This window comes from Lissotriton vulgaris, chromosome 4_1, assembly GCF_964263255.1.
Source record: "Lissotriton vulgaris chromosome 4_1, aLisVul1.2, whole genome shotgun sequence".
In the NCBI taxonomy this organism is placed as follows: domain Eukaryota; kingdom Metazoa; phylum Chordata; class Amphibia; order Caudata; family Salamandridae; genus Lissotriton; species Lissotriton vulgaris.
The window spans coordinates 586,878,977-586,892,983 of NC_141691.1; positions in this window are offsets into that span (position 1 = coordinate 586,878,977).

Genomic DNA, 14,007 nt, shown 5'->3' on the forward strand with positions numbered 1-14,007 from the left:
TTTAGTTATAAGGTGTTGTTCGCTTGGAGAGAACCGGCTCGGGCTGGCCCTTATCGAAAGACTGTATTTTTCTTCGTGTCAAAGACATAACATCAGGCCGGCCGGCTGAGAACGTGTTCTTGGCACGGGGTGGTACAAGAATTTGGTGGGCGGCAGGTTACTGGCCGGAAATTTCCATGAATGAACAAGGTTCTATATTAGCGAACGTACGGAGAGGTCAGAGAGTCAGTTAGTAGACGGCAGCTAGTCGTTAGCATTATTGCAGTTAATCAACTTAAAGCAGACAGTCGCAATTTTGAAATCCGAAAAAAGACCGAAGGCTGATAATCTCTCAGAAAGATTGAAGTTACTTTAGTTGGAGCAGCTGGTGAGCTTTGATACAAAGATCAGAGCATGCAGAGTGAAGCAGTTAGCGGAGCGAACGAATACTAGAGCGGTGGTAACTGATTTATATGATCGAAGTTGGAAGGTGAAGATAGTCCGTGATCGATAGGAGAGAGGAGTAGTGCAGAACAGCGAGAGTGGAACAGACGAAACAGAGAACAAGAGGGAGGTTCCAGTGACTTGGAGGGGAGCAGAGGAGACAGAGCATAGAGGTGCAGACGTGCATCCTGACTGCAGGGGTGATCCTAAGATGAGCCAAGGCACAGACGAGAAGGGAACCCAGATGACAACTGAGTCCAGACTTCGTACTCATAAGGTGACTTCGACCCTTTCTTATTAGCGTGCACACACATTCTAATTCTTTCTTTTGCTTTTCAGGCTATATGTTATATTGCAGTATTATATTGTTGTTATAATTTGTTATTGCGTAATAAAGGGACCCCAGTTCTTGGTGAACCATTGTGTGATTGTTATTTACAGGATGCAGTTAACCTTTCTTCTAGTCAGATGCTGTTATGTGGACGGTTGCGTTTACCGTCCGGGTAAGTGGTAACTGAGCAAGGGAGCAGGGAGCACTTGAATCAGGAAATAACCTTTGCATATCGTAATTCGGCCATTCTTGTGTGAAAGGATTCAACTGTATGAGATATTCCCAGTAGCATATAATAAAAATTCCCAACAGAGAGAGAGAGAGTTAAAGGTATCAATAGGACAGTGATCGTCGTTGTGTAGCGGCGTTAGTGAGAGCACTGGGAGAACCCAGTGCGTATACCCACAGGATTGTGGCTTGTGCGAGAGAGTGAGAGCATTTTGAAAACAAGGTGTGTATACCCACAGGATTGTGGCTTGTGTGAGAGAGTGAGAGCATCGGAAGGATACGATGCTTATACCCACAGGATTGTGGCTTGTGTGAGCACTGATTGTGGTCAGTGTGTAATGGTAAGTAATCAGAACTGCCCCCTTCACTATGAGTAGGAGGGTAGCATAGTCTGGGCCTAAGTTACCGCGAGACTATAAGGTATGAGTGTGGTGTAGAATATGGAATTCCTTAGTAATCAGTGAGTATTTCTAGTAATCCCTATAGATTTGGTGGTGTTTTAGAGGATCTAAGCTTGTATATTGCTAATTCCCTATCCCCAGGTTGGTACCCAGGTACCTTGGTAGGTAGGTCCTGAGGAGGGAGGTGGTTACGTTTCGGCCGGGTTGGTGGTGTCTTGGTGAGCTGATTCTATCTGGTCCGAAAATCCGGTCGTTACAGCTGCACAGCCGAAATGCAATGCCCCCAAGATACGGACTACAGAAGGTCGGATAAGGAGTCAACGGTTTTCAATCTTTTGTGCAACAGAGCGACCTAGGAAGCGATTGAACATAAATTCGAATGTATAGCAAAATGGCGCTCCACGAAGCGGCAACTGACATATTTGAGGCACGTCCGGGAGCTGGTGAAGGATCTGTTCCCAATACGGGACATCAAAGCCTGAAGAGTAAATACTAACAACTGGAGAGACTACACGAGAGCAAGATCAGGAAGTGGTGGGAGGCCACTTCCCTACAGAACTACATTGAGGTCGACAGAGTGCCAAGGGGCCAGAGAATATATACGGCATATGAGCATATGAGAACCCAGACCCGAGCTCCTTAATGAATGTGCTGCGTATACAGCGCAATCGTTACAGGGTACGCTGGAAATACTGGTGCGATTTGCGTGGAGGGACTGGGAAAAGCACTGAAAGATTGAAGACTTGGAAAAACCATATTGGAACCTGTAGACAGCAGTAAACATCAGGAAGAAAAAGAGATAAAAAGAGACTGAACGTCTACGAAAAGAACATACAAGAAAGAAAACAACAGACATTTGAAAGGGATGCCAGGGATTACGAACTTGGTAGAATATTAACTTTCGCTAGGAGATATGATTCACCCAGACATGATTTGAAAATGAAGAAACCACCTCGTGTGGAAAACGAGATACCCCAGAGTCGGAGGTAACAAGTGTGGAACAGTCAGAAGATGAAGGGAGCAACAATTAAGGCGCGGCACGCCAAATCCATTTTTACCAGGAGTTCAATGTAATCCACCAGACATGGCTCAGGGGGGCAAGGGAAGAACCCCATAAGCGAAAGCCACAGAATCCAGAGAGGGGGCAGCAGGAGGCACCGAAACGCCGGCAGCGAATACCAGGTACAGAAGAGGCAAGAGCTTCAAACGATGAAAGATAGCCTCACAATTGTAAATCTCACAGAAACGAAGCTCACCACAACTGAGGAGTCAGTTTTAAAACTAGGATTGTCATTCTGCCCGACAGAGGAGTTTGAATACACCTAGACTGGGATAGATCTTTTTAAATACAGTAGGAGGTTAAAGCTGTACAAATTCTTCAAAATGAGGAACCAAGGGCAGACAACATCAAGAACTAATATTGACACAAATGATGGCAACCAATTGAAGATAAGAGACCTGGATACCCTGGCAAGCATGGAAGAACTAGAGGAGGAAGACTTGAGAGAAAGAGACCATCAAAATAGAACTGAAGAGTTGGGTGTAACCTAATCAAACGCCTCAAGTCTTTTCAAACCCACTTCTAAGTTTTATCCTTGAATGCCAGTAGACGCGATAGACATTTTCTCAGAGAATGTAAATTAAGACCTCTTGACACTAAGGACCAAAAAGGATAATAAAAAGAAATGGAATTTTGCATATAATAAGAGGAAAGCCAATCAAGATCTGAAAAATGACAAAACAATTATAGTGAAGCCATCTGAGAAAGCTGGGAATATAGTTCTGCAAACATTAGAGAATTACTGCAAGGAGGCATTTCGACAACTGGATGATCGAGACATCTATGTACCAGTAAGCGAAATGGAATATCTTTCCAGTATACAGTCATTTGGAAACATGATAGAGAAATGGTTTGGTGAAGATCTACTATCAAGAGATGAACATAACTTTCCACAGAACAAATATCCGCAAATCCCGAGGTTTTACCATTTTCCTAAGACTCACAAAAACGCCACCAGTCCACCAGGGAGGCTGATAGTCTCCTCTATAGGGGCCCTGACAGAGAATCTATCGAGATATGTTGACTGTTAGACCTGGCACCTTGGCGTGAGTCTCCCTTCCACTTTTTGCTGATGTGCCTCAGATGTTTTGCTGGTGTTCGATGCTCAGGGCACTGCGCCACGGCCAATCCGTGCTGCAGTGCAAGTGCTCCCAATGTAAAGTGTATGTACGATTGATTTCCACGATTGGATTATTTGGTTTACTATCAGTCCCCAGTAAAGTGCACGAGGCGTGCCGGGGCTTGTAGATACAAATGCCGCTAGTGGGCCTGCTGTAGAACAAAAAAGGTTTTGGATCCTACGTCTACCCAGCCCGGATCTCAACAACAAAGTAAACAGAACAGAATGGCTGGATAGGGAAAGTTAGTATCGTGAGTATCAGTCACGCAGTCAATATGTACTACGTAGCCAAGGTCTTCTGTACCAAAACAAATTTATTTAATTTTTTATCTGGTTTTTCAGATTTTTCAAAACGCATGGGCAAACCAAAGACTGTCATGACAGTGAATACATGAATACAGTATTTACATTTATACACACATACCAATGTACATTATTTACAAGGTGAAAGAAACACAATTGAATAAAGACAGTTGTAAATGACACACCAAAAAAGCAATAACGTTATTCAATATTCAAACATTAATTGCATTTATATACAGTGAGAAAATTCATACAAAAAGCAAGGGTACAACCAGTCCATGGGGATGTAAAACCAAGGGACAGGCGGGGACAGATGGAGTAGTACGCCTGCCTGCCTGACAACACTGTGTAGGTGAGCCTGCAGCGCTGGTTGCGCCACCCACAGAAGCGGCCTCGTAAAATATGTCTCGGGTCCGCCATTGATGACCTCGCGTACAGTCCCGCACTGTCACGCTGACTGTGCAAGTGACCACAATTGCCAGTCCCAGAACCTTCCCTCACCTTCATATCAGTCACCCCTATGGTAGGCCTACGGGCAGGGTGCATTGTAAGCGTAAGGTAGGACAAGCCTAGAGAGTGGCATCTCCTAGTAGTGAATTACCGCCCTTTCTCGTTCTTCACTATTGAAGGGCTTCCTGTTCTCTTAGGCCAGATGAGCTGTCGGAGCTATTACACACTATAGTCCTGGTTGGCTCAGGGAACACGGTAGCAGGTCGAGTTTAGTATGCCTGAACTCAGAATAATAAAATACTTCCTTTAGTAAGGTTTATTTTAATATCCTGTGTTTGCAAATGCTACTTTTAGAAAGTTAGCCTTTGCTCGCCTAACTGTTCAGCCCGCCTCTGCCAGGATGTGTATCTGCTGTCTGGGTTTGTGTGAGTGACAGGGCTGGGAGATTCCCGGGGGATAGTTGGGTGCTCAGGAGGATGAATGAGATGCTTACACCAGGATGGGTGGGCGGAGTAGCCCTTGACTCTGAATAGGCTTGTGCTCCACCACCACAATGCTGGCTCCACCTCCTGCGGAACGTCTGATGTCTCTGCCCTGCACCCTGAAAGAAGACGGCAGCATCCTGTCAACAAAGTACTTCAGAACAGGGTTGAACCAGGCTCAGGCCCCCTGGCCTGCAAAGACAAAGAAATGCAGTATAAATATAGGAGCTCCGCTCCTTACAAATCAGATCCAGTTTTGACCAGGACGAACCTCTGCCTGACTAGAAGGACCAAGAGAAGCTGAAGGACGGAAACCAGTCTGTATCCTGTAAGACTGGCCTGCAGTGGTGCCTTGCTGAGAACGGAGAGGAAAGGACCAGATAGGACTTTGTAGACTTGTGCCTGAAACGATCTCCAAGGGCTTGATCGAGAGCTTGCCCCCTGAACGGAACCCCAGGACCATTGGGTTCTATCTGCTTGTGCCCGTTTGCTGTTGGGCCTCAGTTCTTATTCCCTCGCCAGAGTTGTGACTAGGGTGCCTTCGCCCTCTCCCAGGTCGTGACAGCTTGAAGCCTGGTTGCCCCGCCGTAGAGAGTCCCGCTCATCCCTGAGCCACTCTCCGCTTCAGTGCCGGGCCGCCTGCTCTCCTGTCCCCTCGACGCTTACGGAGCGAGCTTTGCACCTCTCATCTTCTCCAGCCGGAATCTGCACGGAGAGCATCTCATAGCCTCAGACGGTCCGTACGTCGTAACGTACCCGACTGTCTGGCTTTGCGCTCCTGCATACCAAGGCTCGTGCCGCACCTCAAGAAAGGCCTCTCCGTACCGTGGTACCAGAAGCCTGGTGCTGCACCCGTCTGCCCGAGAACTCAACGCCCCTCACAGATCCACGAGTCAGACCCTGTGTGCTAAGAAGTAGTACGCCCCGCAGGCCTGAACGGCGCCTCGCCCCGTGAGCTGTACCGATCCCGGATCGCCGCAACCCTCCACAGTCTAGCTCCTCCACCTCGCTCCTCGAGGGGGATTGAGCCGGAGAGATCCTTTGGAGAACCGTCGGCCTTGTGTTCACCCCATGTCTCAAGTCAGCCTATTCAAGGCAAGATAGCGGTTGTTTAATTAAGCCCATGCAGGCCATAATTGTAGTGAGCTAGCGGTTATATGCCACGGATTAATGTTGATTATTTATGACGTTATAATGGTGGCATGGCTTGTGAAATATCCAAACGGAATAAAGGTGCAAATTGTTTTGAATCTAGGAGCGTGTTTACTCTAGTGCAAATATGCAGTTGGTTTGTATTCAATGTCAGTTAAACATGCTCTAAGATGGGGCCCAATTCTGCTGGAGATCGTAACAGTCCCCTTTTCCTTCCAATCATTGTATCATGTGATAAAAGTTGCTGAGACAACAGCGCCGGTTATCATCGGCAAAGGCCAACACCGAATCGTGTTTGTTTGAGCAAAACTTTTCGCAATAAAATCCGGAATGGGATCTAACCTGGCACGAGTGCTGGCCATTATTTACTGTGTGTAAGGAGCTGAATATATATATATAAGAGGAGGAAAAAATAAAAACTAGAAAAATCTACAAGTTCAAAAGGGACGGGGACGATTATGCCAATGGGCAAATATTCACATTTGCACGCCGCTACGATAATCTCAGAGTGGCTACAGCGAGCAAACGTAGCACCAATAATGCAGGAGCTGCCAGAGCAGTAACAGATGAGTCATCTATAAACAGCTCGGTTGCAGAGAGTGGGTCAGACAACGAGGATGCTAGGAGACTGGCCAATATCAAACTGACTCTGGGGGAAGAGTTGGACATTTTAAAGCAGAACAGAAAAGACACTTTGAGATCGCGATTCCAGGGCAAAGCGGTGCAACAAAAGCCCAGCGCAGGAGGGGCAGGCGCAACGCAGCAAAACAAAGGCGATCCAAGCAAACGAGGTCGGGGCGGGGGGGAACCCGAAAGAAACCCCTATAAGCAACATGGAAGAATCGCAGGACCGCAATGGGAGTATGCCTCAAGAAACACTAAATCTGTTATCAACTTGAGCACCCTTGACCTGTCAGCAGCGGAAAATCAATTATTGAGCCTGGGTCTGAGCTATTGCCCAGAATCTAACTTCTGTTACACAAGAACCAGGGTAGATGTTTACCAATAAATACGTAAACTCAAAATAAAAAAACAGTTCCTGCACAAATCCACATCCATTGGTACAGGGAGGCCTGAGTCTGAAGTGAGAGCCACAGAATTGACTGTCAGTGACATTGGATTATTCCACGACATGTGTCAACTAGGCAATGAAGATAGCCTAGGAACACAAGAAAGAGTACTAATGAGTGGCCAGATAAAACCAACCACCTCTTTCAAACCAAAATCCAAGTACATTCCCCTGGCAACACATGATGGTGTGGACACCTTCAGTGAATCATTGGTGACGCAAATTAAGAAACTAGCCCACCCCAACAATGATAAAAGTAAGAAATACACAAACCAAGAAAGGAAACTGAATCAATTGGTAAAAAAACTACAAGAAGCAGAATTGGTAATCCGCAACTCTGAAAAAGGTGGAAATATTGTCTTATGGCCGATCAAAGACTATTTACAAGAAGCATATAGCCAACTTGATGCCATCCAATGCTACAGGAAGAGCAACCCCTGAAATACAGGACAATGCAGGAAAATCTATGCAGAAGTCTGGTGGCATGGAAGGGACTAGGATTGCTGAGTGGGAATGAGTTTAAGTTCATCAAAAGAGATCATCCTCTAGTCCCCTACATCTATTTCATACCCAAAGTCCACAAGAGCCTAACCAGACCACCAGGAAAACCTATAATTGCTAAATACATAGACTATTTTCTACAAACACATATGAAATCACTAAATTCATATGTCCAGGACACAAGTGATTTCCTGAGAAAAAAAGAAGGTATTAAATGGGATTCTGATTTGCTCTTGGTAACATTGGATGTAAGCTCCCTATATACATGTATAAAACATAGGGATGGCTTACGAGCATGTGAATATTATCTTGGCACTAGGCCCATGAAATTTGCTCATCATTCAAAGATGCTTTTAGAAATGTTGTCATTCTGCTTAGAAAATAACTACTTTATGTTTAACGGCCAATTTTACCAACAGACTCAGGGTGTGGCCATGGGGGCCTGTTTCTCCCCAAGCTACGCCTGCCTATTCATGGGCTGGCGGGAGGAACTGGTCCTCAGGCGACAATTTGAACAATATTGCACATCTAATATAGTTTCTTGGCTTCGTTTTATTGATGACTTATTTATTGTTTGGCGTGGCTCAGAGGAAAGTGTTTTAAATTTTATACAGGAGATAAATGTAAATGATCTTAATCTAAATTTTACTTCTAGTATTAGCAAGGAATCAGTGACATTCTTAGATGTGCAGGTTTTTTTTAACAAACAATGTTCTTAGTACTACCCTTTTTAGAAAGCCAACGGCTGGTAACACTTTACTACATGCCACGAGCTATCATCCACAACACCTCGTTAAATCTATACCATACGGTGAGATGCTTTGCATCCGCCGTATATGCAGTAATGATGAGGATATGGTTTCAAAACAGCAAGAAAGTTTAAGAAGGTTTGTGGAAAGAGGATACAGTTTAAGAATAGTGGAAACCGTTATGAGAAAGTCACAGCTCAAGTCTACAAGTGAACTCCTGGAATATAACTGCAACAAGAGTCAAATTCAGAGTATAGATTCTAACCCTATTAGGCTAATTCTGACATACTCCAAGCAACACAAAGAACTAAGGAGTATTGTCAGACACAACTGGCATTTTGTTCAGAATGATCCGGTTATAGGTGATCGGATGCCCTCAAATCCATCAATAACTTTTCGCAAAGCAAGGAGCCTGGGGAACATCTTATCTAAAAACAGCCAGGAAGGCTTTAAAAAGAAAAATTGGATGCCTACAAGCAAGGGCTTTTTTAAATGCTTGTCGTGTAAAGCATGTCAACATGGGGTAAACAAAAAAAAAACACTACTGTTATCCCTAGGGCAATCAAAGAAATCAAGCAACATCTTACATGCAAGACTGAGTATTGCATCTATATTCTAGAATGTGAATGTCATCTGAGATATGTAGGGAGCACGAAGTTGCCGGTACATAAAAGAATCTTGCAACATCTGCGAGATATAATCAATAAGGATCAAACCTATCCGGTTGCCAGGCATTTTCAGGCATGTCACAACAGTAAACCTCAATGCTTAAAATATTATGCAATCAAATCCATCCCTGTGACAAGTAGAGGAGGGAATAGGGAGGCCTGTATGAGAAGAACAGAGACTAGCTACATTCTAGAATTTGACTCTAAGTGGCCAGGTGGATTAAATACTACTGAGGACCTTTATACATATTTGTAAATAATTTATTTATGTATGAGGTTTGATCCGTATGATTATTTAATGAGACATGAAATTGTACATATATATACCGTATATTCTTGGACCCCTTCTTTTGGAATTTTTGCAATATTTAAACTGTTTAGGTGTAATGGTGTATTTATATATATTTATTTAATCACTATTAATGAAAATCCTTTTAAATATGAAACACTAGGTTTTTACCATTTCAGTATAATCATTGCGTGTCATGTTTGATTTTAGCTGTGTATTTTAGACATTAGGGTAGGTTTTATCCATATTGTCAAGATTACGTTCAACAGGATCCGGTCGTTGATAATGGGGTCCACCTCCTAACGTTACCAACTCCCTGATCTTAGAACACAAGGAATTGGAACCATTAAGCGAGGGAAATCAGGAATGGGGAGGGGACTGCTGGGACAAAGGCTCTGAAATGATATAAGAACAGACAATACAGTTAAGCACAACTTAGCAACGTAATAGCTACTCTCTTCAATTCTCACTAAGAAAGGAACACCAGTTGAACACTCATACACACCTGAAACACAAGGTCTATTTATACCCAGCAGAGTATGCAAAGAAAACCAGGAAGGCGTCTCAACTCTTTTCACCAGCAAATGTCCACTGATGACAGCAGATATCAGAAAGCATTTTCAAGGTAAAGTAAAACAAAAGATTCCTAAACACCTGGATTATTGTAAACCCATATCCAGCTTGTTGTACAAGGAAAAGTGCTAGAGGTTGAATCCCAACCTCAACAAAAACGAACTGTATATGTGGAAGAAACCACGATAATTCTCTACACATGAGAACCATCTACATCCAAGGAATCACGGCAGCAAGTGGTTGGCCAAACACACCTTGCTCCGCTACGAACGAAGAAATGATTAATCATTATACGGTAGTGCGTGGCCAGCCCACACACGGCGCTCCACTCTTAGGCTGGTAAGCAAGGAGAACACGGTAACATGTGGCAGCTACCACTATGTTCCGCATTCAATTGTACATATGATGCAGCGATGCAGAACGCGTGGCCAGCCGGCACACTGCGTTCTGGAATAGGATGAAGCGCAGCCGCGCTGAATGCCCTCGGAGCCCCGAGAAAAAGAAAACAATCAAGACAACGGTAACGTGTGGTCGGCCGACACACAACGTTCTGTTGAATTCGAGCAGTCGCTGGATGATCACTCACCACCGACACCACAAGGGTTACAAGGACGCCTCCACTCCGTGCGGCAGGAGCAGCCAAGACGAAGCCACAAGACCCGTTCCTACGGACCTCGGAACAAGACCCGGAAACAAACAGAATTACGCGCCTGAGCCAATGCGCTAGCTCACGCTATGTAGCTTCCTGACACCAAGGGTCATGGGAGTTGTAGTTCATAAGGCTAGCTAGGCGTGAAGGGATCCCAAACCCTGACAGTAGGTCCTCCTCCCTAGCGCCTCCTAGGGCCTGGCTCAGCTGGGAATCGTGTGTGAAAGCGACGCACCGCAGCTGGAGCGTGAACGTTCTGCTGCGGCTCCCACGTATCATCCTCGGCCGAATACCCTTTCCAGCCGACCAGGTACCACAACGCTCCTCGCTTCCATTTGGAGTCACGTATGCACTTCACCTCGTATTCATCCCCACCATCAACCAGTACCGGGGGGGCCGCCTTCCGAACACAGGACAAGGCAGGCTTCAGAAGACTGCTGTGGAAAACAGGGTGTATGCGCATACTGGCAGGTAGTTTCAACTTGAATGCCACAGGGTTCACTCTTTTAATAATAGCATACGGGCCGATGAAGCGAGGATGGAACACACTACGTAGTTTGAACTGTATGTTCCTGGTAGAGAGCCAAACCCGATCCCCCACCTGATAATCAGGTCCTTCCCTTCGATGAACATCGGCCCACTTTTTATAAGCCACCTTGGCCTTCGTCAAATGCTTGATGAGCTGTTTCTGTACAGAGTGCAGCTTCCTTACTCTGTCATAAACGGAGGGCTGAGCAGACACGCTCTCAGGAATCTTGACCGGAAGAATGTTAGCATCTACCCCATACGTGGCAAAAAAAGGGGACATGCCTGCAGAGCAATGCCATGCGTTGTTGTAAGCCAATTCAGCCATCCATAACAATGATACCCATGAGTCTTGAGCTACACTAGCATAACAATGGAGGTATTTCTTTAGCGTTTGATTAAGCCTCTCCGTTTGGCCATCCATTTGGGGATGGAAGCTGGTGGACAAAGACAACTTGATCTGCAAAGCAGTGCACCAATATTTCCAGAATCTGGCTAGGAATTGAAGGCACCTGTCCGAGACGATGACCTCCGGTACCCCATGTAAACGGATCACTTCTGTGAGTAGTAGTTGAGCCATCTGACCAGCCGTTGGTAGATTGATGCAAGGTATAAAGTGACCCAGCTTGGTCAGACGGTCCACCACTACCAGAATTGCGGACTTGCCCTGATCAGAAGGTAACCCAGTCACAAAATCCAAACTTATTGTTTGCCAGGGTCTTCTTGGCGTAGGCATGGGTATTAGTCTTCCTCTCATCTTCCCACTGCCTGTCTTTGACCGTGCACAGACATCACATCGGGCTACCCACATGGTATCGTCTTTTCTCAATGTCAACCACCAAAAATGTCTCTGGACCAAATGTATGGTTTTGAGAACGCCCTGATGACCTGCCAAAGGAACCACATGACACCACCGAAAAGCCTCTTGCTGCAAGGCGATGGATGGCAAGAACAGCTGCGTGTTAATGAAAGGCAAACCCTTCTTCATGGATCTCTTATTGTCTTTTGCCGCCCAGGAATCCCAAAGTGAAGGGGTCTTTGCAGCCCGTACCTTACTCAAGAATGTGTCCGCACTGAGCACACAAACCACCTTTGTAGGTTCTATTATGGATTCCATCACTGGAACAGGAACAATATCACCTTCATCTTGTCTAGACAGTGCGTCGGCCTTTCTGTTTTCACTGCCTGGCCTGAAGGTAATGATGAAGTTGAACTCTGCAAAAAACAGCATCAATCTCATCTGACGCTGAGATAGATGTCTGGCTGTATGCATGTACTGCAGATTCCAGTGATCGGAATACACCGTCACCGGGTGCTCCGCACCCCAAAGGTAATGTCTCCACTCCTGGAAAGCCCTCTTTACAGCCAAGAGCTCTTTTTCAGAGATCGTGTAGTTCTTTTCGGCTGTATTCATCTTTCTGGAAAGGTATGCCACTGGATGTAGTTGTCCCGTCTCAGAGTTTCTTTGAGACAGGATAGCCCCAATGGGCTCATCGGAGGCATCAGCTTCTACGATGAAAGGCAGCTCGGTCTCTGGATGAGCCAGTACAGGGGCTGAAGTGAACGCCTGTTTCAGACAAGTAAATGCCTGTTCAGCTTCCGGCGACCAACAAAATTTCACTCCTTTCCGGAGCAAACGTGTCATTGGCACTGCCTTCTGTGAGAACCCCTCTATGAAACGCCTGTAATAATTAGCGAAGCCCAAAAAGCTTTGTACCTCCTTTACGAACTTAGGTGTAGACCAGTCCTGGACTGCTAAGACTTTGCGATCAGACCTGCGTAGACCCTTGGGGTTTAACATGACTCCCAGGAATTCAACGGAGTCCACCCCAAACTCACACTTACGCAGTTTGCAAAACAGTTTATGTTCTCTCAGTTTCTGGAGTACCTTGCTGACCTGGGCTGTATGTACGTCTACCTCTTCTGAGTAAATCAAAATGTCATCGATATAGACAACCACACAGACATCCATGTACTCTCTCCACACGTCATTCAGGAAAAACTGAAAAGCGGCAGGGGCATTGCAAAGTCCAAATGGCATGACCAGATATTCATACAGCCCATAATGGGTTTTAAAAGCGGTCTTCCTTCGTCGCCTGCTCTGACGCGGACTAAGTGGTAAGCCCCTCGAAGGTCAAGCCGGGTATAGATCTTGGCTTTACGGACCTGATCAATTAATACCGTGATAAGTGGTAAGGGATACCTATTGCGAACGGTGATCTTATTGAGCTTGCGATAATCTACACAAGCCCGTAGATCACCGTTAGCCTTCGAGATGAAAAACAAAGAAGAAGCAGAAGGCGAGCGGGAAGGCCGGATAAAACCGATCTTCACATAGTGCTCCAGGTATGCTTTCAAGTGCTTTGTTTCTGGGACAGATAAAGCATATACTCTACACGTAGGGACCACTGCACCTTCCACCAGATCTATCCGGCAGTCATATTCTCTATGTGGGGGCAATTGTTCAGCCATTACTTCACTAAACAAATCCTGAAACTCGTGATAGCAAGGAGCTGCCGCAGTGGCTAAACAATGGGAGTACGTCAATGCTACAACATGGGGAGTGTGCTCAGACACGAAATGAACCTTACAACTGGGATCTACAAAAGCCAGGGTCTTTTCTCTCCAGTCCACCAAAGGATTGTGGTGGCTCAACCACGGCATACCCAGGATGACCTCATATTGGGGTGCATCTAAGATGTTAAGTCGTATCTCCTCCCGATGTACCCCACCCGACACAGGCAAGGATAACTCCAGGTCTTCTGTTCTCTCTGTTATAAGGCCTCATTTCAGAGGTTTGCCGTCTACTGCCCATACTTCCTCAGGACTGTCTCTCCGAATTCTGCCTATTGCTAAGGAGGTCACTAAGCCACTATCTACAAAGTTCCTCGTAACCCCGGAGTTCACCATTACCATTACTTGATGGACATGAGCCCTATTTTCCAAGGACATAGTGAGAACTATGTGTGTTTCGTGTTCTTGTATTTCAGGGGCTGTGAGGGAAGGGAGTTTCCAATTCTTCTCCTCTCTTTAT